Source organism: Budorcas taxicolor, chromosome 20, assembly GCF_023091745.1.
Source record: "Budorcas taxicolor isolate Tak-1 chromosome 20, Takin1.1, whole genome shotgun sequence".
NCBI classification, from domain to species: Eukaryota; Metazoa; Chordata; class Mammalia; order Artiodactyla; family Bovidae; genus Budorcas; species Budorcas taxicolor.
The window spans coordinates 39,838,291-39,865,163 of record NC_068929.1 but is presented as its reverse complement, the minus strand read 5'-3'; positions in this window follow the sequence as shown (position 1 = coordinate 39,865,163).

The following is a 26,873-nucleotide window of genomic DNA, read 5'->3' as shown; positions in this document are numbered from 1 at the left end:
TGAAGGACCGCTTGGGAAATGGTTAAGTTTTCACTAGCGCAGGAAGAGCAGAGAGAAACGTATCAATGAGGACGGCGGCTCTGCTGTCTGAGTGGGTCCATTTGCATTTTTGCTGGTAGGGTTGCTATGGCCTCTTTTACTGAAGTTGGTAATGCTCTGGTGGTTAGTTTCAATGATTTTCTTCATTGTGATTTGCAGATCAATCTCTGACATGGTTGTTCCATTTAACCTGTATTCCCTGGGTTATTTCTTAAAGCAATTTATTGGACATTATCCTAAAATGAACTGCATTTACTATCCCCTGACTCCATTACTTAAGTGGTCCACATCCATTTGAGTTTGGTCGTCTGCTCTGGCTGTTTGCTTTTCTTCTAATTTTACTATCAGTTGCTAAAGAGAATAGTTCTGCTGTCCTTTCCTTCCCACACCACTCTCTGTATAAGCTGTGCAATTTGTAAAGGCAGCTGTTCTAATCTGAAAAAATCCTACTTCTTTCATCAAATATGGTTTATTTCAGCAATTCAATTCTACAAAGATTTAAGGAGTGCCTACTTTGTGATGGGAGTCAGCTAAGAGCTATCTGCTTGCCCTCTGTCTTCTTTAGAGCAAGTTTGTTAGGCAAAGGTCTCTGATTTCTGAGCAGCACATCTTAGCTCTGATCTTTTCAGATGGTTTTCCAACACCAGTTTCAACTCCTGGGTTCCTTTCCACATGTCTCTCGCAATGCATATCAACTGCCCATCATGTTGGTTGGCTGTCGCTATTCGTGTGTTTGCAACTTCTAATTCATGACCTGGCCCCGTTTCTTCAGGTGTTCTTTAATCATAGACTTTAGCATAGTTTCTACTCTTTGTCTCATAACATTTGTATAATGTGCTTGGTCCTGGTTCATGTCTTGAATTATTTTTTTTAAAGGTTAGTATCAATACAATTTGTCACTTCCCACCCTTAGAATTTCCTCTTTAAACTTCTGAACTCAAGGAAGATTCACCATCTTCCTTCATTTCTCCTAACCCTTGTAAACCAGCACTGTGTTTTTATTGGCCTTCAAACTTGTTTAAGTAGAGCTAGTGGTGGGAATGGAAATGTCTCTTTCTGGGAAACCTGACTATTTATACTCCATGAGTAAAGACATCTTTAAACAGGGCTTCCTTCTGGTCTTTTCTAATTTCTCTCCTGGTGTGAAAGTGACATCTTGTTAATCTTTTCCATTATTTGTTACTTTCCATGTCCATCTTGGGAGGTCAATGGCGCTGTCACCAATTTGTTGCTTAAATCTCATTACAACCAATTCTCCACTAATCCACAGAGAGCTTGGTCACAGGTAAAGCTTGCCTTGCTTGCAGTGTCCTACTCTATGGAGTCTCAGGCAGTACAAACAGGATCTGACCTGTTCTCATGAGACAGTGGGAAATCTTGTCTAAAGCCACTTAGGAGCTCAATAGCTGAAAACCCAGAAATTCCAGATTTGGGAATATTTGCCCTGATCACTCAACCATGCCACAGTTCAAGCCTCGGGTTATATTTTGAATGACAGTGATTTGATTCAACCATGACATTGAACAGGAGATTGAATTACCAGGGTGTTGAGTTTACTGAAGGGAAAGACAAAACAAAGTAGGAGAAATGGTAGCAATGGAGAGAGGCAGAATTTGGTAGCAGAACGGAAGGAAATAGAATTAGTCTGTTATTTGAAAAAGCCTGAGAGAGACTGGACATTATGCTAAGGAGCCCATGAAGTGCTTTTTAAAAATTTATTTGCAATTCAGGGCCTTGGTGAAATGCTTACTTGTGCTACAGCAAAAATAAAGTCCTATTTCTTAGCCAAAAAGGAAAAAATTAACGCATATTAAAAAAGAAACAAACCTTTATGTTCTAAAGTATGATCTTTGTCTTTGAAATGTTTTTTTTTTTTTTCTTTCTTTTTGGATTTATTCTGTGCCAAATGGAAGAGAAGGGTTTTATCTTCATCTTTTATCTCTGCCCTTCTTCTGGTGTTGTCTACTAGAGTCTATAACTGGTGTGAGGATACAGCTATTTGGCAAATAACTGGAGGAAATGTGATTTTTTTTTGTTTGCAGCTGTATTGTATTCCAAAAGGAAATGTGGTTCTGTTACAAGTTTGCTATATAATTCTAAATGTCCAGGCTCTGATACAGCTCTGCACTCATAAAAGGAGGAACCCAGGCTGGGTGTTTTGAATATTAGGTCCTAAATGTTCTTTTTACAAAATATGTTGTTTCTCTCCATTTGACATTCAAAACTTTGTGTAAAAAGCACTTCTTCAGTAAAGGATCACTTTCCTTTGTCTCAAGAATTAACGAGGAATATCTAACGTAAATACTTAGTCTGGTGTGAATCATTTCATTTTTGGATATTAGAAGCTTTTGAAATATTAATAGGTTTATTTGAAGGCTTTAAGTCTACTTTGTGTGCAAAATACAGCGTTTCACAGCTTCCCAATCCTCATGTCCGGTAACAGTATATTTGACAATAGGGGATCAATTTTCTCTATTCACTCTGTCAACTAAACACATTTCCCCTTCCATCTATTTGTCTCAGTAGAATGAAACTGGCTACTTCTGGCATTTGGCATTCGTTATAGTAGCTTGTATTTTTTCCAGATGACTTTAGTGTATATGTCAGCACTATATACATAGAGCTTTATTTTTTTTAAAAATAAAGCAGAATTCAGTCTCACCCTTTTATACAGAGGAAAATAAAGCCATATGGAAAGATTTCATTTTTCAAATGTACTTTTAGCAGACAGACAATTTAAATTCAGCTTTTGTTGAAAGCAGGTTGTGTTTGTTTCATGTCGTTCTCACTGTTGACTCTGAGTATGAGGAGCATTGCGCTGACTTGGCTTTATATCACGTACAGTGCATCTCTTGCCCTTGTGTTTGGACAGATGTGAAGGGCAAGGGGGACTTGAGCAGGTATTTTGGACAGCTAGGGCGAGTCACACAGGTGAGGCAATCTAGGTTTCAGCAGAGACTGTAAGGCCCCAAAGACCTTTATCGCTTCCACAGTGAGGTGCTGAAGGGAGGTGGGTGCAGGTGGGCCCTAAACCAAGCCATGGTATCTGCACCCCTGCTGGGTGGACACTCACATGCCAGCTAAAACAGAGCCTCCTTTCGCAAGACAGCTGGATTGCCTTCATCTGGAGATCTGACCACTTTGTAGAATTTGAAGAAAACTCTCATAGAATCACGGAATAAAGACATCAGCCAAGAAATGTTCTGGAAGACATCTGCCCTATATATGTGTGCTATAATCTATTTGGAAAACAAAAATCATGTACAGTATAGCTCATAATCTGTATTTTGCTTGAGAAAGAGAATGGCTGTGACTAGAAATACATCTGGGTCCCTTTAAAATACCAAGCATGGCATTCATTAATTAATGTGTAACTGCTACTGCTAAGTCACTTTGGTCATGTCCAACTCTGAGCGACCCCAGAGATGGCAGCCTACCAGGCTCCCCCGTCCCTGGGATTCTGCCACTGGAGTGGGTTGCCATTTCCTTCTCCAATGCGTGAAAGTGAAAAGTGAAAGTGAAGTGGCTCAGTCGTGTCCCACTCTTCACGACCCCATGGACTGCAGCCCACCAGGCTCCTCCGTCCATGGGATTTTCCAGGCAAGAGTACTGGAGTGGGTTGCCATTAAACATTGATTGTAATCAGCCATTGTTGGGTGACATCTCTTCTCCAGAATGGGTTAGAGCAGGTTGGAGATTTTGAGGACATCTTGCCAGAGATGGAAGCTCTAAGGGAAAAAAGGAATTCCAGTGGGAAAGGTACAGCCCTGAACAGAGCATCAGGAGAGATTTCCTTTACCACTGGACTGTTCTTGACTATTTAATTAAGAAGAGACTAGAGGCTTGGACACTAAGGAAAAAGCTGGGTAAGCATATTCAAAACTATGTGTTTCTTAACAAAATTATTGGCAGCAAGTGTAGATTAATATGTAAGATTCAATAAAAATTTGAATTGAAAGCAGCTGTAAAGTTATTAAAAATCAAGTAAGAAGGGATAGTATTTTCTTATTTTTAGCTGTTTCATTTTTTCTGGATTCTTTTTATTTTGGTTGTATCTAGTGGTTTATAAACGAGACTTTTGAGCTTTCTATTTTATTATGAATAACATTTAAATGTTTTGATGTGTCATTGTATGTCTTCCCTTGATATCTAATGTAGGGGATTTTAAATCTGAGGTTGCAAGCGATTAGTGAGTGGAAGAATCTAATTTAATGGTTTGTGACTTGTATTTTTCTTAATGTTTTACTGAAGTGTAATTTACATACGGAAAAGTACATATGACGTTTGATACAGCTCCACAAATTGAACACATCCTTGTGAATGGCATTGAGGTAAAGATGCACCAGCTCCCTAGAAGCACCGCAGTAACTCCTTCAGATCACAATCCCTCCAAGGGCAACCCGCTGTTCTGACTTAGAACAGCATAGAGTTTAGTTTTGGTTGATTTTGAACTTTACGTAATTAGAGTCATAAAGTATTAACTCTTTTGCACCTAACATTTTGTATGGGAAATTCATTTGCGTTTTTGCAAACAATCGTAGCACTTTGTGGTATGACTATACCAACCTTTATTTATCCATTCTACTGTTGGTGAGTCTTTAGATAACTTCTGATATTTGGCCTTATGAACTGTTCATATCACTTTTGTGAACAGTCTAAACAAATCCAGTGATGGGCACATGTACTTTTTTCTCCTGAGTATTTACCTAAGAGTGAAATCATTGGGTTATCAGATATGGTATATTCTACTTTAGTGGACCCTATTGGAGAGTTTTCTGATGTGGTTGTCCCAACTCAGAAAAGAATATCATAGAATAAATAGAAATAGAATGGAATGAGATGGAATGGAAAAGAAAATGAAAGCCTGTATCACATACTGTCGTGATAATTACTGTTTCTTCAAAATTTCATTTCTATTAATATTATATAGGTATTTATGTTTGTCCCTGGAGAAGGGAATGGCAACCCACTTCAGTATTCTTGCCTGGAGAATTCTATGGACAGAGGAGCCTGGGGGCTTGATGGGCTACAGTTCATGGGTTACAAAGAGTCAGACATGACTGAGTGACTAACACACACTTTTATGTTTGTACTAGATCTAAATATGAAATATATTCCTTTTTTTTCTGAGTTTCCATAAAGAAGTTCAAGAAGCACTTGTCTATTCTCAAGGCTCAAGTCCAAATAATTACATTGACTGTATCGCTTTAATGAGCAACAGAAATTGCCCTGGTGTCAGTGAGTAATAGAAAAGTCTTTATCAAGAGTAGGGAAATCCTAAGTTCTTTTAGGATCTGAACCAACTCTTAATAATAATAATATTTGGAAATATGCTATGATAAGAGCTGCACAGATAAATGAAAACGGGAGGCTGAATAATTATTTGTGATTTGGGAGCAGTCAAAAGAGCACCCTGGCTAATTTCACATTGTCATTTCTGGTCTTGGTTATTGAGAATGCTTGTGGAGCATCCCTTTTAAGGTTTTTCCTCATGCACAGCTACTCCAGCTTACCCAGCTCTCAACCAGGCAAATCAGCCACTCCCCAAGTTCAAGGCAAAGGGCTAATTCCAGTATAAGAAGGAAAATATGTAGTTCACATACAAAACATATTTGCCTGCATTTCCTGATTGATAACCTAGAATGGTTAGGACTTATTAATAGGCATCATAAGAGAGTGTAAGCAGCATAGTTGACAGCCTGAGATTGTATCCTGGTTCTACTACTTACTACCTATGTCTCTCTCCCTCCTGCCCTCCCTGCCCTGATTATGAGGGTGGCACCTATTGCATACTGTGGTTCTTTTAGGCTCATGGTTCCATTAAAAGTAAAAATCTGATCATGTTATCCATTGCTTAATATCCTTCAGTGTTCCCATTGCCTCTAGGGAACATTGTGGCTTACACGGTCCTCTGCGCTCTGACCACTCCTTACCTTGCTTACCTGTTGACAGACACTGCCCCTTACTTTCAACCATACTGAACTCCCTTTGGTTTTTTGGAAGTGCCAAACTCTATCTATCTTTGAAGACTTACCATGGAAGTTCCCTTTCCCTCTTTTTTGCTTGGCTAATTCCTGTTTTTCTTTCAGGGCTCATAATAGATGACACTTTCTCCAGGCTTTCCCAAGGTGTGAATTATTTGTCCTTGTTCCTATCAATTTTTGCTGTTTTCTAAATATGCCACGTTGTATATGCTTGTTTTATTTTCTTCCCCAGTGGATGTAGGTTCTCCAAGAGAAGGGCAATGTCTCTTTCATTCATCTTTGTATCTTTTAAAACACTATTCATCACATCAGTCATGAAACACAGCGTATTCTCTGAAGGGTGGATTTGCAGATAACTTCATTTCTGTCTTTCTACTTAACCGGTTTTGACTTACTTTTCTACAGTGATCATGCATTGCCTGTATTATAAAATTGTGAAAGTTTGAAATGAGTTAAATATCAAAAAGTAAATTTTTAAAAACCCAGATAACTGCAGGAAAAGGCTAAAGTTGATAACATATCAGTGAGTCTGTTATCTGTGGCTGGTGTTTAAATGGTGATAGAATTCAGGCCCCAAATCACCCCTATCCTAAGCTTATATTTGTTAGTAGGATTGAGAGTATGGAGATTGTAGGGCCCAGCCAATTAAGGGCAGGTGGAATCAGAGAGGAAGTGCATATGATTAAAGAGCAGAGGGTCATTTAGGGAAAACAGATGGGGCCAGCTGTGAAAGTTCTTCGGAAAACTGGAAGAAAATAAAAGGTTTCCAAGTGTATGAAATAATAGGAGCTGCCGAACCAGGAAATATGAGTAAAACTGGAAGAATAAGAAGTACAAAGTATAATAGAGAGAGAAGAGGGATAAAGGAAAGAAAAAGAAAGGAAGAGAGCAATAGGGCTCACTAGGGGAAAAATATATCAGAAAGATGCTTAGGGAACAAGTCAGGAAGAAACAGAAGGTAAGACTGTTGACATGTTCTGCCCAGCACAGGACATCTGGTCTCCTGCTGGTGGTAGATCTCATTCAGCCGTCCAGGTGCAGTCATCATACCATGAGGTGCTGGAGGGATTTCTGAATAGTACCCTTTGGGTTACTCTTTTCTTGGGAAGCTTTTGTCTTCCAAACTTAAGTGCACTGGGCCTCTGGTGTGAGCCATTTATTTACGTTTTGAAATGTGAGCATTGCCTGTGAACTTTCTCTACCCTGCTGGATCTGTGTGCCTGGGACAAAAGACATGACTTAGCTGTCAGTGCACTGAAGTATGCAGCCTGCCTGTAGGTCAGGTCACAAGGCAAAGCTGTTTAAAAAGCATGGGGCTCCTCTCGGGAGACAGCTGTGTGTCCAGGCAGCATTTGTCAGCTGTGCTAAAGATGGAATTGAGGACAGAAAGGAACATCCAGAAGAACACTGTATGAATGGAAGGGCGCCATAAAGTGTTTTAAACTGGTGTGAAGTCAGGCTTGAAGTGTTGAGGTCAGAGGGTAAGTTCTCTTTTCCCTGGAGCCCAACTCATTCTCTGGCAGAGTTTCAGAAAGCTAGTTGTTGTAAGTAGAGAATGGTAGAGAATGGCTGCCCCGAGACTCATTGATTGTGGGCCTTCCTGCTAGGTTACTAAGGTGAAGCTGATGGTCCAGAGTTCAAGGTGATAGCGTTTCCTTGGGCTTAGGAGGAGGTAATGGTCATACCGTATCATTTATTTTCTTATCCTGCCATAGATTCTCCTTTTAACCATGGACACTTTGGTCTTAGAAATACACACTTTTGGCCACTGTCTAGTGAGTCTGACTAATAGAATTGATCTTAAAGTTGAAAGGGCTAAGACTGGTGGTTAAATTGTCTCTTATTTGGGGGAGGCCTTTAACTTTCATGAGATGATCAAATTCAATATATGGAACAACATGAGATGAGTAAGGCAAAACTTGCCTTACACTGTGGCCTTGAATTTATTTATGAGGCTACAGACAGGACTGTTGGGTTTTGGTTGTTAAATTTGTAAGCAATCACTGAAAGTAGAGTTGGGCAGAGCTAGGATGGCCCACTGGCTCCAGGGACTCATCCTTTTCTGGCTTTGGCATGAGTTGCAGGCAGCTTTCCACTGTTTGATGTTGTTCTGCCATTGGAATGATTCACATCAAATACTATGTATTTCAATCCAGAGTATGAATATAATATCTAACGACCTATCATGGAAACTATTCTGTTTGTAGATACCCATGCTCATACGGAAAATATTGAGGCTCATTCATATCTCTGCCTTCAGAAAACAGTTCATGTTGTGGAAATGGCATGGATTTAGGCATGAGATTGTTCTAGCTTCAAATCTAAACTCGACCACATACTTACTTGAAAACCTTGGACCATTTATTTAACCTTGTAAATTCAGTTTCCTTACCTGTAGATGAGGATAATGCTATCTACTTATACAATTGTTGTGAATATTAGATAAGAAAATGTGTATATATTAGAGTTTTTCATTGCATACAACATAACTTGCTTTTGCTAATTTAAACAGAAAAGTATTTGTTAAGGGATATTAGCTCACAGAATTGTTGGAAATGCAGAAAGAATGGTCTCTAGGCTGGGCTTCCAAAAATCACACTGTAGAACTGACCTGCTGTGAGAGGCTGCCACAGTGAGTCCCAGAACCTGGTTACGGCCCTCATCAGAACTTGATAAATCTAAAATTGTCATTGCTGTTGCCATTCTTAGAAGAACCAAATGCTTTCACCTTCATGTTTCCCAGAAATCTATACCCACCTGAGTGGCCTCCACATTTCACTGAGTACTTCTCTTGCTTCTAGTCCTAACAGACTTTTCTTCAAAGAGTTGTGGTCTTTTTACAAAGATTACTCCCAAACACCTTGTATTTTGCCCTCAGATCACTGTTGCTACCTCGCCACCCACCACGACTTTCCTTCTACTCTCCTCCCATCAAAAACCTTAAGGACACAATGCAACTTCTGTTCCCAGCTGCACAGAATTAAGTCATTTCTCTGTCCTTCAAATTTAAAATGTCCTCGGTCTGATTACCCTCATTTCTCAGCTGTTGTTGTCTTTACCTATTATTTTAAATTTTTATTGTGCAAAATATTTTGCATTTTAATCTGTTCTCAAATAAATTATAAATTTCTTGATAGCAAAGATGTGTGTGTGTCCGTGTGTGTGCACGCATGCACGAGTTTAGTTGCTCAGTTGTGTCTGACTCTTGCGATCCCACCAGGCTCCTCAGTCCATGGGACTTTCCAGGCAAGAACACTGGAGCAGGTTGCCATTTCCTACTCCAGGGGATAATGCCAACCTGCGGATTGAACCTGCATCTGCATTGGCAGGCAGATTCTTTACCACTGTGCCACCTGGGAAACCAATAATATAATACTCAGCAGTCTCTACAGTAATGAGCACATAGTATGTATTCAACAAATATTTTTTGATAACAAACCATGGTTTGTTAGCATACTTAAAATTGGCTCCATTAAAAGCTGTAGTGGATGCTATGAAGAGCTACATAGATTCAACTTCTGGGCCAAAGAACTTAGCCCTCCATCTGTTTTACCTTAATTTGGGACAAGTCTAAAAGGCCTTCCAGTTTCAGGGCTCCCTAAAGAAAGCTGAGCACTGAAGAACTGATGCTTTTGAACTGTGGGGTTGGAGAAGACTCTTGAGAGTCCCTTGGACTGCAAGGAGATCAAACCAGTCAATCTTAAAGGAAATCAGTCCTGAATGTTCATTGGAAGGACCGAGGCTGAAGCTGAAACTCCAATCTTTTGGCCACCTGATGCAAAGGTCTGACTCATTGGAAAAGACCCTGATGCTGGGAAAGATTGAAGGCAGGAAGAGAAGGGGAGGACAGAGGATGAGATGGTTGGACGGCACCACCAATTCGATGGACATGAGTTTGAGCAGGTTCTGAGCATTGGTGATAGACAGGGAAGCCTGACATGCTGCAGTCCATGGGTTTGCAGAGACACGACTGAGCAACTGAACTGAACTGATGGAGCTGGTCAGGGGTGTTTGATGAGACTACATCACAGTCCGACTCCTCCCTCTTCTCAGTCCTTGCTTCTGAGTTTCTTCTTTAGGTGCTGATCTTCAGAACACTTCCTAGTAAACTTTTTCCACCCTTATCTCAGGGTGTTTCCCTGGGAATTCAACCTGCAACAGGAACTGTATGATAAGATAAAAACAATAAACATTGGAAGGTTCTGAGTTTGGTTTGATGTATTTGAAAGAGAAGTTTTTCAGATTTTGGCAAGTTTAAGTTTAAAATTTTTTTTAAATTTGATTTTTAAAAATTAATTTATTTGGCTGCATTGGGTCTTAGCTGTGGCATGCGGGGTCTTCTGTCTTCATTGCAGCATGTGGTATCTTTTCAGTTGTGGGATGGGACTCTTAGTTGTAGCATATGGATTCTAGTTCCCCAACTAGAGATGGGACCTGGGCCTCTGCATTGGGAGTGTGGAGTCTTAGCCACTGGACCACCAAAGAAGTCCCTTGAAACGTCTATACTTGTATATTTGAAATCAAGGATGTAATGATAATAATAATTATTAATTATTACTATTATTATTATATTTCCAAATAAGAATCTTAAAAAATTAATGACTAAGCATGTCTTTGCATTCTGGTAGGATATATTACCTTAATCAGAGAGTGATAAATGAAACTAAAAATAGGATAGTTTTAACATGAATATTTTATTTTTTTATATGCCAGAATACTGGAGTGGGTAGCCTTTCCCTTCTCCAGGGGATCTTCCCATCCCAGGGATGGAATCCAGGTCTCCCACATTGCAGGCAGATTCTTTACCACCTGAGCCACCAGAGAAGGTAAAGGAGCTGAAAAAAAAAAAACATGTGCAGAGTCAAGGTCTGTCTAATAGCCAAGCCAGTCATCTAATCCAGGATCTTTAAATTTCATCCATTGTGTGTGGTAGCCCCTTCCTTATCTGTCTTTGAGGGATTATCTCTGTAAATTATCTCTCACTCAAAGCTGAAGGATAATTTTTATTGCTTGCATTTTTTATACTATGCCAAACAATTTGAAGCATTCACAGAGCAGAATGTCTAAATTCCATAAAATAGCAAAAGCCCAAAGAAGTTTAATTCAGTCAAGAGATTGACTTTTTTTTTTTTTCCTCTATGGTGCCCAGCTGGTGGGTTGACAGAAATATTTGCTTCTCAAATGACTATTGTTCCTGCTCTCACGACATCTGGTTGCTTTGGCATAAACAAATATAAAGAAGATGGAGGGGGGCAATAACCTCTATCTTATATGTAATTAAGTTCAACTCAAAGGCCAAGTAATAAAGGAAGATATATTTTTAAAGTGCCTCCCACTCCATTCTCCATAAATCAACTTTTTGCGTCAACTCGATCTGCTCAGAGCAACCTGTGAACCTCTCTGGCTTGTTCCTCTCACTTGGTGTTGAAAGACTGGATAAGGTAGACTGGCTGTGGGTCCTCAGTGGGGCTGTGTTTCTAGATTTGTTTAGAAACTTGGAGTAGTTCATCAGTCTACCAGGGGGGAAGGAATCTGTCTATCAGGTAGCCTGGAATCAGAGACAGAGTCAGTGGTAACTGGGCCCAAAGGAAAGGGCAGTTTTGCATTTATTTTTCTAATTTGCTTCTCCATGGACAAACAGTCATATAATTTTGGCCATATTTGGTTGACCTCCTGAATCAGATCTACCCTGTGCTATTCTGTCCCCTCTAGAATGGTCAAGACTATCCAGAACTGCTTTCCTATGATCTGAGTAACAAGACAAACCTGACATATAACCAGAAAATAAGAAGCCAAAGGAAGTATACACACCCAGTCTAGAATAAACATGATATTTGGAGTTTAAGATCTCAGTATCTCCATACTTTTGTTAAGATTCTGACACCTTTTGGAAAAGCAATCTGGGGAGCTCTCTGTGGCTTTCTGAACCCCAAACAGATCTTGATTGTAACTGTTCTGCGTCAGATGGTAGAAGCTTGGTTTTCAGACTCCAACCCTTTAGTGATAATTACCTTATTAAACACAACTTTTTTTAAGGTGAAATAAAATGTCAGCTTGAAATTGTGCAGTTGTAACCTGTCTTGGGAAGGACTCATTTCCTAGTTCTCATGCGATGATGTTTATAACTATTTTCATTTTCCAACAGACATTGATTACCGGCAGATAGATCATCCCTGACATACCAGCCAGAGTGTAAGTACATGGGTCTCTCCAAATTGATATTCTTTTCGCCAAATGTAGTCTTCCAAGTTTTAACTTTTACCAAAAATACTCCATTATATTTAGGGATTATCACTATGCATAGTGAGGTTTTGTATTTGTGCTTGTGAGCCTCAAAGTTACACAAATCACAGAGGCCACGTCTATATTATTGCCACTGATACTACTACAATGACCACTCCTTGACTGTGGACCATGTGCTGGGTACTTTGCATATCTCATAGTTAATCCATTCTATAACAGTGCAAGTTAGGTGTTATTGCATCTATGTTATACACAGAAAAACTGAGAATGGAAGAAATGAAATAAACTATCTGGGGCCTCATAGCTACTCATAGCTAACTTGTAACAGACTTGGGTTTCAGTACCGGTTCTTTCTGGGTTTAAAGATCTTAACTTTTCATTTTTTCACTTGGAAAATAATATCTGTGCAACGCTAAGAATTTGAGGATGATTAACCTAGTCATTTTCTATATAGTTGTTTAATATAGTGGAGAAGGCACTAGCGACCCACTCCAGTACGCTTGCCTGGAAACTCCCATGGACGGAGGAGCCTAGTGGGCTGTAGTCCATGGGGTCGCGAAGAGTCGGATGTGACTGAGCGACTTCACTTTCACTTTTCACTTTCCTGCATCAGAGAAGGAAATGACAACCCACTCCAGTGTTCTTGCTTGGAGAACCCCAGGGACTGGGGAGCCTGGTGGGCTGCCATCTATGGGGTCGCACAGAGTTGGACATGACTGACATGACTTAGCAGCAGCAGCAGCAGCAGCAGCAGCAGTTTAATATAGAAATATTCTGCTTTCTTTTTTTGTAAATGCTATGAGTTATTCCTTTTGTCTTTAGATCTAACACGGTAGTTGTAATGCTTAAAATCATAGTTCATTTATGGGAGTGGTACAAAGTGCTTGAGTTTGAATCCCATATCAGCCACTTACTGGCTATGTGACCCAGTAAGGCACTCAGTCTAATTCCACAGGGGGCTCTGTAGCCTAAATGGCACTTTAGGTTTTGAGATAGGGGAACTGAACTTGGATACTCCCTTACTGGTCAAGCACTGGGTCAGTGCCTGGACGTGATGGAGAGAAGAAAAGACGCAAACGTCCATGTGGTCTACATGTGTGACAGAGAGTGCTGCCTGTGTTCGTCAGTAAGACGCCGAGAACTGGAGAGCGCGGGACTCAGAGAACTGGCCAATACTGTCCGAAGTTTCTGGCCAGAGCGGAGGCGGGGTCACGTGCAATGTGGGGACCATTCTCCTATTTATCTAGCACACTGTGGGCATGTTCTGTGCTGTAGAAACACCTGCTGGGCAAGACCATTCAGGAAAGACCCTCACTGCTATAAAGCTGTGGTTCCTGACACTTTTGAGGGCTCCTTCAAGCCTTTTCTCTCTTTTTCCTCTTTCTGCCTTGATAAAAAGAACCTTGGCCTGGTGCCGAGACAGCGGGTATATGAAGAGGAGTACGTTAAGGTCTCTTTCATTTGCAGAGCTCACTGTCTCATTGGAGAGGCAGCCGTGTATACATCTGGCTAAAATAATTCCTGAAGACAACGACACGGGCTGAGAAGAGGGGACAGCACACTGCTATGGAAACATAAGAGGTGGAGACGAGAGTTCAAAACGGAGCTTTGAGGGGAAATTCATGACAGTGGTGACATTTTAGCAAAGCCTTGAAGGATGAATGTCAGTAAGATTTTTAGGTGGGAAAGAAAGGGAGGATCCTGAAGACTGAGGGAGTTGCATGAACAAATATTGTGAGAAATGAAGCACGTAGTTTGCTCAGGGCAATGAGTATTCCACTGGCTACCTTTGTGTGACATATGTTGGGAGAAGCAGGGCCTTGACACTGTGGAAATTTTCACATGGGCACACGGCTGTCACCGTGACCAGGCTGTGTAGCATGGTGCTGCTAACACTGGTTTCATTACATTACAGCAGAAGTGTGCTTGGGAAACTGTCTTCACAAATGACTGAAAAAGAAGGTTCTTAATGCAAGTTTCTGTTGAAACCCAATGACAATAGAAATAACATTCCAAACTGATGTGTAAGACCAGGATTTACATAACTTGTTAATTCTAGTTATTTATCTGCAGACAATTTGGCTTTTCTATGTAGGTAATCATGTCATCTACAGATGATGAGTTTTATTTCTTCTTTTATAGTCTTATGCTTTCTGCTGCTTCTTTTTTTTAAATCTCTAGTGAGGTCTCTATTGAAAAGACCCTGATGGTGCGAAAGATTGAAGGCAGGAGGAGAAGGGGACGACAGAGGATGAGATGGTTGGATGGCATCACCGACTCAATGGATATGAGTTTGAGTAAGTGCCGGGAGTTGGTAATGGACAGGGAGGCCTGGCATGCTGCAGTCCATGGGGTCGCAAAGAGTCAGACATGACTGAGCAACTGAACTGAACTGATTGAAGTCTGGAAGATCCCCTGGAAGAGGGCATGGCAACCAACTCCAGTATTCTTGCTTGGTGAATCCCATGGACAGAAGAACCTGCAGGCTATAGTCCATGGGTCACAAAGAGTTAGACATGACTGAAGTGATTTAGCACACGTGCACACATGCTTTGAGGTATAATTGACAAGTAAAATTGTAAGATATTTTTAAAAAGACCAAGATTTAGAGAATAGTTGGCTGAGAACTTAAACCTTGAACCCTTCATCCATATTGAGGATGTAAAAGGGACGAGGAGAGGAGTATGTTTGAAAATGTGTAGGGAGCATTTTTGGGGAGAATGAGTTCAACCCAAGGGAATCCCCCAAAGGCATTGCTCCTCATCTTCGTCAAACAAAGAGCAAGAGGATTTTAGAGCACCCACTGGAGTTGCATGTCCCTTTAGGCTGTTCTTGTGTCTGACATCGTCTGAAAGGTTCAAAAGCTGAGACAGACTGGCTAGTTGCTCTGACTTAAGGAGTGAAGGAAAGATTGCTGTGCCATGGGGTTGGTTAGCACTTTCCGAGTTGTCAGGACAGATAAAGGGGGTGGCAGCAAGAGGTAACTGGTGTGGGGTCTCCTAATGTCCTGAGAGGAGGGGCACCCAGACCACAGCAGAGGGAAGCTAGAGGTACACTTGGACTTCTCAGGGCTAAGAAAGGAATAAGTCTTCCCTGGTGGCACGGCGGTGAAGAAACCACCTACAATGCAGGAGATGCGGGTTCCATCCCTGGGTCAGGAAGATCCCCTGGAGAAGGGAATGGCTGCCAACTCCAATATTCTTGCCTGGGAAATCACAAAGACAGAGGAGCCTGGTGGGCTATAGTCCACGGGTCCACAAAGAGTTGGATACGAGTTAGCAACTCAACAAGGAAGGAATAAGCCACTCACTGGCAGAGAAGTGCACCAGTTATGGAGCATCTCGAAAGAACCTGGAACAGTGCCCGTGAGACATTAATCTTGAGACATCTGTCAGGTTCCAAGAGTGGCAATGCTGAAGTATCACTATCAGATCCATCAAGTAAGAATGTACCTGGCCAGGACTTTCTTGGTGGTTCAGTCGATAGGAATCTGCCTGCTGGTGCCAGGGGCATTGGTTTGATCCCTGGTCCAGGAAGATTCCACATTCCATGGAGCAACTCAGCCCTGTGAGCCACAACTAGTGAAGTCCTCGCACCTAGAGTTGGTGCTCTGCAACAAGAGAAGCCGCCACAAGAAGCCTGTGGACTGCAATGAAGAGTGGCGCCTGCTCACTACCGCTGGAGAAAGCTGGTGTGCAGGAATGAAGACCCAGGGCACCCAAAAGAGAAAGAGGACGCACCTGACAGATTTCCTTTACTTCTTCCATGACTTCTCATTCAGCGATGTCAGAAAACACATTTAGCAAACTGAGGGAGGAGGAATTAAAGTGCTGGGTCATGAAGAGGGAAGTTTTGTTTGTTTTTTTTTAGCCCATTTCCCCTGTCTATGTATAGTTAGGTCCTAGCTTGGGGTAGAGGTGAGAGGAGGGCAGGGGTGGTGGGGAAGTCTTAACTTTATAGCAAGACTGACATTTACATGGGATTGGACATTTATAATAATGGATTGAGACTATTTATATTTCTTAAAGCTTATCAGAAAAATCGTGAGACTTTGCAAATTTTTATCCAAGGGTATCTACCAATTAAGCTCCACTAAAATAAATCATTTTATGGCTAAATCCTCTGAGTTATACTTGTTTAATGTCATGGTGACACCACTAATTACTCTTAAAATTGTTTCCTTGGGAAGAACTTACCTAGTTCCCCAAAGATGGAATACAGTGTATCAGCATTTCTGATTTGGCCCTAATGGTAATACTATGATGGTTATAAGCATGCCAGCCTATAAATTAATGATTCTAATATAAGAATCAAATAACTAATCCCAGCTCCACGGATCACCCCAAATCTACAGTGAAATGAAACACTGTCTTCAAGTGATCTGCTTAAATGGTCTTAGCATCAGATAGCAGAGATTTTGCCGTCAGGGTCCAGGTCTTACTTCCTTTCTCCCTGTTCAGCATGAGGTTGGGAGAAAGGTCTTCCTTTGTCCTTCCCTTACAGGCCTTTTGTAAAGTTCACCACCTCCTACTACACCTTTTAACAGGGCACTGATTGCACTGGTTCCCAACAAGGACATGGAGATGTTACTTTTCCCCAGTGGGTTCTGCTAGGCCTTCAGAACTTTAAGAAAAGGCAGCCCAGATGCAAACACTCAGGGAGTGACTACATTGTCTGAGCTCTTCTACAAACTATGTGCTAAGCCCTTAAAGAGCCTGTGGGTCCTATTTATTCCTGCTTACGCATTTTTCAGAGCAAAGTTTTCTTCTAGATGGAAGTTGGCAAACTTCAGCCCGTGGGCCAAATCTAGCCCTCTGCCTGTTTTTCTGTAGCCTATGAGCTAGTAATGGTTATTTTTTAAACATTTGAGGGAAAAAATCAAAGAAGAAACAGTGTTTTGTGACATGTGAAATTATATGAAATTCACATTTCTGAATCCATAAATAAAGTTTTATTGGAACACAGCCATGCTGATTCATTTATGTATTGTCTATGACTACAGTGAAAGTTGAATTCTCACAACAGAGACCATACGGCAAAGCCTAAACTATTTACTATCTGGCCCTTTCCAGAAAAGTGTTTGCCAATTCCTGATCTAAACTATGACACTATCTCCTATTTATGATTTTATCTGTTTTCCATGCATTAACCATTTTTGACTCTGATGTATAGGTCGTAGCAATCCAACAAGGAGGTCAAACCAGTCAGTCCTAAAGGAAATCAACCCTGAATATTCACTGGAAGGAGTTGAAGCTCCAATATTTTGGCCACTTGATGCAAAGAGCCAACTCATTGGAAAAGACCCTGATTCTGGGAAAGATTAAGGGCAGGAGGAGAAGGGGGTGACAGAGGATGAGATGGTTGGATGACATCATCAACTCAACGGGTACGAGTTTGAACAAACTCCAGGAGATGGTGAAGGACAAGGATGTCTGTTGCGTTGCAGTCCAGGGGGTTGCAGAGTCAGATACTACTTAACGACTAAACAACAACAGTCATGGGGTTGCTGTTTTAGAAACTGAATCTTCCCCTGCTAAATGATTTCAGTGTAATATGGTGGGCAGAGCACTCAGAAGGTTAGGACCCCTGGGTTTAGGCTTAGTTCTGTCATTAGCCTAGAGATTCTAGGTAAGTCATTTCACCTCTGAGGACTTTGAGGGATGAACTCTTTAACAGGTTTTCAACCTGTGTTTTGAGGAGTTCTAGTTAGTCTTTGAGTCCTTTAAGGATCCAATAGAGAAGTGGTTCTTAGTACCTCACTACTTGATCTTCGGAGTCCCCTCCATAATACGGACTTTACATAATGACCACGTGCAGATTTTAATGGATAGAAAGAACTGGCTTGCTGAGCATTTTTTTGGAAAGCCATAGAATCAGATCATCCCCAAGATCCCTTGCTGTCCCATGAGACTAAAAGGAAGGAAGGGCTTTTGGGATCTGATATTACTCAGATGTGTAAGCCATAAACAGGAGATGCTGATCTTCAGATTCTAAATCCAGCTTGCTGGCAAGTTATATAGTAGTCTACCTATTTCAGTTTCCCCATCTGGATAACAGAAGTGGCATATAACTGGGCTTTTTAAAACACGTGATAGTTATGGTAATAAATACTATCTGGCAAAGAAATGGTAGCCTAGCTAGTTTATTCCAATTTCTGGCTTACTAAAAATTCACAGATATGGAGTATACTGGGGAAGCTGAAAGGTGAAGAGCATCTTATTACTCTCATGGCAACCCTTGGGGTTGAGGGAGCTTTAATAAGCAGTTCTATAAAAAAAACAATTGGAAATGTATTACTTTATATATTCAAGAATAGATCATTATGGTTGAAGTTGGTGAAGTTCATTAGAAAAGCCTAAAAAGGGTGGAAATGATAAGCCACAGTTTTGCCTGACTCCCTAATGTAAACATGACTGGATATTTTTAGATGCATTATCTTTGAGTTGATAAACATTTTCAGTTATGTTAAGAAGGCAAGCTTAACTGAATTTGGAGTCCACAATCGCTGTTTTATGCCCATTTACAAATGACCGTTCATCCACCCACTTGAAAAGATTAATGATAGAGGGCAGGAAAATTGCTTAAGATACAGATTTGATTCATTTTTACTAAATAATGTTTAATAGTGGGTACACTGGGGAGATGGTACTGATAACTTCTCTGCAGTTAAATTTTGAAAGTACAAGTAAGTGAAGAAGTAGAAGGGACAGTCAAAGAGACAATAAAAGAGACCAGTACATTTTGTTTTCAATATATGTACTCCGTTTATTCAGTCAAAGTTTACTGACCACCATATACCAAGCGCTGTGGAGGATATAACAATGAATTAATTAGACAGAGACTTGTATTTAAGGGAAGGAGTTCAGGAGCAAAGAGTGGATGCTCTCTAACTCATAAGACACCATCCTCTGGGGGCCCACTGACCATTAGTGACTTGGGGCCCAGGTAGCAGGGAGGGCTCAGCTTGATGGAAACGTTGCATGAAATGGATAATTCTTGCTCACCTTTTTCAGTGTTCTTCCCCAGCATCCAGTTTTGACGGCACTGATTTATGTTTCCAATCATCTTCAGACAGGAGACTTGAGAAGGTTCCATGGGCTTACAGTCCTATCCTGTTCTGCATGAAGTTGGGAGCCATGTCTGCAAGGGAATATTTGGGAATAGAATTGTGGAAGCTCTGAATTCAGATCTTCCCACTGTGCTGTTTTACTGTCAGGGTTCCCAGGGAAAGCCTGGGAGCCCCAGCCCCGGCCTGCAGTTCAAACTGAACTGCTGGCTCTGTCCCCAACTGCTCTGTTACTCCTGGCCAGTCACTTGATTTCTCAGGTTCCTGGAGGGGGCCATGCGATCTAGCCCTTCCCCTGTCTGCTCTCCCTCATGGTATTCTGGTGGTAATTCACAGAAGGATAGCTCTTAATTTGCTTTCACTGGAAGCTTCCATAAAGTATATGATCAAGATTAAGAAGGCATGGTGGAAATAAACATCTCAAGATTTACAGTTACATTGGGGTGGCGAGGGGGACAGAGGGTGTATTTCAAAGCCTGGTTCAATCTTCTGAGTTGGGGACTTGGAAAGGAACTTGGACTTTGGAGGGTTCGAATTTGTTAGTTCTTGGCCAAACACAACTTTCCATTCCTAAGGAAGAAGTCTATAAAAAGGCCATTTGGACTTCAAAGAGATGATATTTTGATGCATTAAGTGTACATATGAATCAGAAACATGTGGATTAAATTTCCCGTTCAAACACGTGGCCTTGAAAATTTCAGGGGAAAGTGTTTGGCAAAGGGTGCCTGGGATTTGGATAAAGATGGAGATTTTCTTTCTTTCCATGTTTGAGAAGTTTCATCTTCCTCCATGTGTCCCCCCCAGTGATGTGATTGACATAGCCCTAATATACTCTCAGTGGGTGACAGAGTAAAATTTGCCTTCTGGCAAATACATATTGAGTTTACGAAAGGGGAAGAGGATATGGACCTTCGTTGGAGGGGTCACTGCAGTTTACAGAAACCCCAAACCCAACCAAACAATTTTTTCCTGGAATAAGGGCATGGGAAAGCAAGACACCAATTACACTGGCGACAAGTGCTGTGGGACAGTTGGCTCTGTTTTAATGACTAGTGTCCTGCCCTCTCAGTCCAAGGCCACCATCAATATTGGTGTGACCTTTGCGAGACAGCCCTTAAAGGACTCAGAAGGAAAGCCAGCCCTTCTGAGCTTGGCTGTCAGGGCCCTGGTCCCTGTATAAGTTTTGGTTCATGTCCAGTTCACTGGCTAGAGTATGTAGAGGATGCCTTCCTTTGGAAGAGACTGCCTGTGTCCAGGAGGAGCTAGAAAAGTTGGCTGAGTCAGCTTTAGCGCAGCTCTCCATCGTAAATGGCGAGACTTCCAATCAAATATAAAAGGGCCTTCCATTTGTCCTAGGGAAGAATATGGAGCCCAAATCATTATTTGGTCAAAGGTTATACACAACATTCTTTCTTTCTTTCTGTTCTGTAATAATGTATTTTGTTGCCTAAATATAAAGAATTCTTGCTCATTGTAGAAAATTTTAAAATCACAAGCAACTATGCAAAAGAAGATAAAGGTCACCAAAATCCAAGAATGCAGTTACCATTGATAACATGGACAGTTTCCCATGTCATGAAGTGTTTTTCAAAAACATTACTTTAAATAGCCTTTTCAAATTCCACAGTACAGATGTTTCAGAATGCATTTGACCAACCTCCTATTGTCGATATTTTATTCTCCAATTCTTTGGTTATGATAATGCGGAGATAAACATTCCTGAACATAAATCTGTGTCCCCATCTCTGATTATTTCCTTAAGGTAGATTCCTAGTGAGGGGAATACTAACTTAGAATGTGCGAACATTTTTATACATTTTGATATATTACGCCAAGTAGATTTCCAGGAAGATTGCATTAATTTATTTTTCCACCTGCAGTGCATTTGATGGTCTTCCATTCTTTCGAGTTGTTATAGCTTTAGAGGGCACCCTCTTTCTCATGCATGGACTCATGGATGGGGATATTAATGAATCCTTTACCATGCTGAGCCATCCAGCAAGAATGCCAGTGACCGTGGTTGCCAACCACTGAGCCCTAGAAGAAGTGAGAGTTCTACAAAGCATTTCAAAACAATCTTATTGGTTTTAGAGCATATTGGCTAAATTTTTCTTCTCTCCCAGCCCAATAGGGCTCCAATTATCCCTCTTTTCTTTGAGTTCTAAGAATCTGCATAGCTGCTTCCCTGGGGACTCTTTGCAAAGCAAACTCTAGGTTGAGATCATGGGATGTGGATTCCCTTCCAAGCCTGTTGTAGAGTTTACCTCTCAAAGACACAGGGACCATCCTCTTGATTTCCCAACCCAATGTGGTCCAGTGGGAGCTAGAAACTGGGACAGTTAGGCAGTGTATGACCCCAAACCAGGATGTTCCTTCTCTGTGTTGGCCAGAGAGGGTTATCCAATCCTTGACTCTTAGTCCAGAGTTTCCTGAACTGTATTGTCTTATCAGTACTTCCTGGCTGCAAAGCCAGTGGATCTTCATATCAAGGGGATGATAATTCTCAGGAGAATGGCAGTCCTTCTCAGGGAGTAAGGAGGGGATGCCTTCAAGAATCCGGTGATCCCAACCAACGATCTCTCCCTATGCCTTTTAGGCTCCTGAGTCAGCTCTCCTTCCCCCATGGCTACTGTATGTTAGGAACATAAAATTAATATTAGTTTGAATAACATGTACATTGGGAAAGTAGGTTTTCTGCTAAGCAAGCCATCAATTAAAAAAAGGCAGCTATTTTGCTGATTTATCAATGACCAAAAAATGTCCACTCTCTTCATTAATCAAGTACTTAATAGAGTCGGTGGAAATATTACAAAAACAATATTTTTAAGACATTTAAAAAAAAAGAAAGAAAGGAAAAAAGAAACACTAAGAAATTTCCATTTACTTTAGGCTGCTTAGTGTTCTGACAGGCATAATTAATGATATAATTTCCTGAATGTCCAAAGGACCTGCTTTTTTTCTTTAAACGTATAATGCACACATATAGCAAAAAAAAAAAAAAAAAAAAAAAAAGACCCAAACAGGTAATTAAAGTGCTTCCCATTTTTAACGAATAAACCCCTTCAGAGAGCTGTCAGGCAGTATCCGGGCCCCACCTCCCACTCTTTATTAACTGACATGTCAAAGAAGAAAGCCATATCATTTTTATGTTCCCATGGCACAGAAACTAATTTTGGGTATTTTAGGCCAGGGAGATTTATAGATCAGCATCAGAAACTTCTCTTTGGGTTCCTGAGAGAATAGTAACATTCCAGGAGTTGGATAGATTTAGTATCCGCCCTGTTTAAAATATGGGCTCCTGTCAAACCTATGGGTATCCCTGAGTAACCTTGTATTATGGCCCAGCTGTTCCTTAAAAGGAGCCATGGAAAATGTCAGGACACTGTGGCAGGTCTCCCCTCCTTTGCTGGGTCACCTTGGGGAGGATTGGGTTGAGCAGCAATTCTGCAAGAGGCTTCCGAGGCTCTCAGGAGAATTGCCTGCCAAATGCTGCTGCTGGTGGCCCCTGAGGTTGAGCATTTAGTAGGAAGGGAGAGAAGGGGTACCTGGGAATCAATACTTCGGAGAAAACACCAGATCTTTCTTTAGATCAGCCTTCCCAGGGAGTCTAGGAGGAAGGAAGTTGATATTTCAGAGTATCAATTAAAGAAAAATCATACAAGGCTAAATAAAGGATGCTGTTTTTAGTGTTAAAAAAATGAGTATGTGTTGGCCAAGGAAAAAATAAAGGTATAATTGTCATTTGACTGGATTACCAACTTTTTGAAAGCAACCAAAGTTTTTAATACTTCTATCCATCTGCCACATTCCCCTCTTTATCCTAATGGAGGTGGTAACAAAATGTTTCTTCCTGATACCCTTAACCTGCACAACTAGATCTTCAAGTGAAAGTGAAATTCGCTCTGTCCTGCCAACGCTTTGTGACCACATGGACTATACAGTCCATGCAATTCTCCAGGTCAGAATACTGGACTGGGTAGCCTTTCCCTTCTTCAGGGGATCTTCCCAACCCAGGGGTCGAATCCAGCTCTCCTTCATTGGGTGGATTCTTTACCAGCTGAACCACCAGGGAAGCCCAGATCTTCAAGGAATACCTCGCAGAATAGGTGGCTTTGGAATTCAAGAGGCTTGGATCTCAGTCCTTTCAAGCCGTGTGACTTTGGATGAGTTTAATTTTTCTGGGCCTGATTCCCTAAACTCATACTAACTTTATAAGACTGAGTCAAGGATTCAGTGAGATAATACAAGTAAAGATTTTAGTATCTGAAACATGGTAAGCCTTCAATGAGTGAGAGATTTTAGGATGATTATCAGGGAAACACCAGGAGAAACAAAAATAGATGACTGGCTAGATAGAACATATGAAGGTCAAAAGCAAGGATGCAGGAATTGCTACTATTTGTTCTATAAAGAAACCTGATGAAAGTCCAATTGCTTCTTAGCTAGTAAGCTCCATGAGAATGGGTTCTGTGTCTTATTTTGCTCAGATTATATTTCCAGTGCCTCTCATATAGAAGTGTATAGAGTGTGACTATTCAGTGAATGAATGAATATTAAGTCCAGGTTCAAGTCTTCCATCCTCCACGAGAGATTTCTCTAATCCATTCTGATTTCTCTCTTCTCTGAATTTCACTGCCTAACCTACTTTTTGGAAACTTTATCACATTTTCCCTTGTACTGATATTTAATACGTGTGTGCGTGTGTGTGTGTGTTTGACTGTGACAAGACTATAAACTCTGGAAGGCAGGAGCCATGCCTTGCACCTATCCTGAGTTTCCCCCTGGCCTCCCCTCATCACTCCTAACACCGCACACAGCATCCACAGCACACGTTAGTGACTAAATATTAATACATGTTGAACTGATTGAAATAATGCAGCACTTTAGAGGTGGGGAGGAAGCTCACGCAGTTACAGATTTGTGGAGATTCACACTGTCCCCAAGACAGGCTGACTTTCACATCTCTCCCGATCATTTCAGGAGTCTCGGGGCTTTGCGTGTGCCCCCTTGTCTTCTTTTGCAGAATGTCTCCGCCGACCTAAGCAGGATTGTCAAGGACTTAGGTTCCCTTATTGCCTTCCTGTAAAACACACATTCTCAGAAAGACTCCACTTTAACTTTGGTTGACAGCAGTTTACAAATCTCTGCCAAAAGAGAAAATCCTGCTGCTTTGCAAGCCCTGGCTCTTTGAGTAGGCGAGCTATTCATTGGTTTCTCCAGGAATTCGGTTTCAAAGTTGAACAGGTATATGAGGAATACGACTCCTGTCTGATCATATTTCATGGCCACCACAAGTGGCTGCTGAGAGATTTTGCTTAAGGCCGCAGCTGGGGCTAGTTGGGCGCCTGCCAAGAGCAGGGGCATGATATATTTCTGTGGTGTATGGCTGTCTGTTTTCATAGGTATAACATTCATATATATTGCTTTGGGGATTAAGGGGGAAGGGTGTGAATACTCTATTTCCCTCCACAGTGGTTTGTAGGTTGATTCTCCTTTCTATTTGGCTGATCCTCAGAAAAAGCCAGAACATGATAGTGGTGCCTTCAAGGAGGATGATTACACGTGCCATTCATGGGGCTGGGGGTAGGTAGGTACTGGAGGTAGGGGTATTACTTGTTGATACACAGTTGTCACAAATAGCCACTTATGTTCCTACATTTTCTCTGGGACCTTCAAGTTCTGTTTACATTGGTTTCCTCGCTTATCAGCCTGCCTTGATCTGAGTATCTGCAGGAAGGGAATGGCTTGTGGAAGCTTCTCAACATCACCCTCCCCACTTCTTATTTAAGGAAGATTCTATAGAGAAGACAGGATTTCAGGAACTGCTTGGATAAAAGAAAAGAGGTGTCTTTGTGACTCAAGCTGTCTATCCAACTCTATTTTCTAATTCTTTAGCATAAACTTTGAGTCCATCTTTAAAGCACCTGATGTAGTGTTTAGCTCAGAATTTTTATGCATTGAACCCTCTTTAAATATTTTTAAGCTTTCATAGATTATAGTAGTAAAGAATGTCCTGTGTTGCCTACACACACACACACACACACACACACACAGGTGTGTCTTAGATTCTTGGATGAAGACAATACCATGATGCCTTGAGTGCACACGATGTGCCAGGCACTCTACCGTGGCTTTGCAGGCCTCGTGGCATCTGCTGGTCAGGTTCTCGCAGTAGCTGTGAGGCAGGCATGATTATGACTCTCATTTTACAGATGAGGAACTTTAAGTTTCAAAGAAGAAGTAACTTCTTCAGCTTCACACAGCTAGTAATCCTTGGCAAGATCAGGATTCAAACTCAGGTTTTTCTCATTCTAGAACTGGAGCTCTTCTTAATGTTATACTGTCTTAAGGCCTCTAACATGTCCAAACACACACACACACACATGCCGTCCCCACACCCAGCCGCATTCCCACCCACTCTGAGGATTGAGGACCTTTCTCTGCATTGCGGAGCCATTCTCTGGGCACAGACTCCCGGTACTGAAAGCCCAAGTGAAGCACATTTTGGGACTTGCAGGTCTTTTCAGTGGAGTGACTGCCTTTTCTCAGTTGGGCTGAACTTACAAAGAGGCTCATGCACTCCAGAGCTATGTGGGTTTCGAGGGCTGTTCCCCTGATGGTCTGCAGGGACTGGCCCCAGAGCAGATTCCTGGATTCGGACACTGGGGACCTGCAGTCAGCTCCGGGCACTTCCTGGATACCTCCTCATCTGTGGATCTCCCTTTTCATGAAGCTGCCCTCATTCTCTGCTGAGAGAGAGGCTATTTACTGTTGGCAGGATGCTGCCTCCGTGTTTTGACAAGATGCGTCTCTTCTGATCAGGGTGGAGGGCTATTTGCCTGGCAATATTTGTGGTCTTTCTCATTGTCTCTTTTACGTCCCCCCACAATAGTAACAGAGCATCTTGCTCTGTTTTTGAGGATTGGGTCTGTAGCCCTTGGACCAATGACCATAACTGCCTCTGGCCCTGATCATCTTAGAAATGGACCTGGGATTTGGTTCTAATGTTCAGCCCAGGAGCAGAAAACCAGTTTAAATATATCAAAGAATGGCTCATCAAGTGATTAAAGAAACACTTTGCAAACTGAGATCAATATCCTAAGCTCAACTCTCACTTAAAGTCAGACCTCCAATACAATCAATGTCAGTAGGCATTATCCTACTCCATCAAGGAGAATCAAGTCATGTTATCTTCATGTGGGTTGCATACATAAGAGGAGTTTAAGTAAGTGGAATCTCAAAGAGCGGAGGAATTCCATGAATAGCTCATCAGTCAAAAATGATGATAGAATGTCAACTAGTTTAATGGAGTTGGTCACCTGCTGCTTCCAGGAAGCTGGTTAATTCAATTTGTCAGCTCGAGGCAGATGTCAGAGACCCAGACTCATGCATAGAACTCATACAGACTTATACTGAATTTTGATGTCTTTAGTTTCTCACTTCCTTTCAGTGGTATGTACAGCAGAGTTCACCCACCCCCCAAGGCGGCTGTTACATTTATATAAGGATGTTACAGTTATATATATGTGTATATATACATG